The sequence below is a fragment of the Gavialis gangeticus genome, unplaced genomic scaffold (genome assembly GCF_001723915.1).
Source record: "Gavialis gangeticus isolate Ggan-Ray unplaced genomic scaffold, GavGan_comp1, whole genome shotgun sequence".
Classification (NCBI taxonomy): domain Eukaryota; kingdom Metazoa; phylum Chordata; order Crocodylia; family Gavialidae; genus Gavialis; species Gavialis gangeticus.
Window position 1 is genome coordinate 67,950,326 of NW_017729029.1, and position 1,804 is coordinate 67,952,129.

Below are 1,804 nucleotides of genomic sequence, written 5' to 3' on the forward strand. Positions count from 1 at the left end.
AGAAAAAGAGAGACAGCATTCATATATGCATATGCAACCCAGGAAGAGCAAGATACGAAGAGCTGAGTACCATTATCATCCTGAAAACAATGCATCTCTCTCCCTTATACATAGGGAGCAAAACTGAATTGTGCATCAGAAGCCTTCACCAACAATGGGCCCAGTTTGTTCCTCACATATTATTATCAGTCAAGAAAGGCATGAGTCCAAAACATAGGATGTGGTCTGATGGATTTCCAGTTGTTCTATTGTTTTTATAAACTGAGGAAATAATGGATGTGTATTTAAGCTTAAAATGTTTCTGAATATTGTTCACTCAGCTTTAATATATAATTGGTCACAGCATCTCTAATGATAGTAATATAGTGCTTGTAAAATGAACAGCACACAGAGGAGGTAAAAATCTTCTATTTATCCTCTTAACCAGGTGCAAAACATGTAGGAGTTCATATATCCCTACATTATCCAAACAAGGAACAAGGTTGCATTACTCCCTGCAAGTGTAACCATTTGTACTCTTCAAAAATAATTTTAAAGCCTATTTATATTTGAGAATAGTCTCATTTGAACAAATCATTTTTCAGCATCATTTAAAACCATTTTCAACATACCAATTACTATTTATCATTCACAGGAAGGGATAGTTGCAAAGTACTTGTTTAATTCAGTATTCAAGAAATTTCACTGGTACCTATTGAATTATTTATTTACAGCTATTTTAATTATATGTGTCCAGATCTAATTTGTGATCTGTGCTTGCTCATCTCAATCAATCTTTCTTTTAATCATGGCTGTATGAGGGGTACAGAACAGCTTTTAAGTTAACCAGTTTATATCCAGCAACAAACTATAAACTAGACCTCAAAACTTCTGGAATCCACATTGTTTGTCAAAAGAACTGATTAATACATGCATTAACTTGCTCAAAAAACACTGGTTTACCCATTCGCTGGATCAATAGAAAAAGAGTTCTTTGGCCCACCAGTATGTAGGTTATCTTATTGTATCTGGTTTATTACAGAAATACCTACAATCCAAAACCCTTAAGTTTGCGGAAGAAACATTTGAACAATATAGGTTTTTATCACTCCATTTTTGTATGATATATTACTTACACTAAACAAGCCAAAAGTGATGAGTATAAACAAATCAATTCAAATAAAAATGGGTCAATATAACACAAATCCAATTGCAAAATTGATAATGTGTCTTATAGAGCTGAGAGCTAAATATGACTTCTGTATTCACAAAGTTTATAAGAATTGTTGGTTTATATGATACAATTTAATCAATCTTAATAACAACCCATATGCTTAGGCGACAACCAAATACATAATAAGAGAGCTTCAAACTACTCCAAGGTTGAAGTGTTAAGTCCCAGTATTTTTAAAGCACTTATCTGATGCCAGTTAAGAAAGTACACCCATATTATTGGTGGTTCCACAACCTCCAATGTCTTCTCTCCTCCCATTCTAACATAGGACTTCAGTAAACTACTCTAGTACAAATAAAGAAAACACAATGTGTACAGACAACTTGAGAAAGTACGAGGGGTTATAGCATGTTAAAGTTGGCCACCTGATCTAAGGTAAGTTTGGATGGGGGGCAGGCTTGTAGGAGGGGGTTGGGGGGATTGGGGAGCAAGCAGAGTCCAGGGGGAGGCTTGGGGAGGAAGGTGGAGTTCACAGGGAGGATTAGGGGGTTAGGTGGAGTCTGTGGGGGGATCAGGAGTTTCGGGGGGAAAGCAGGGTCAATGGAGGGGTTTCTGGGGTCCAGGGTAAGAGGCTCTGGAGGAGGGAGGCAG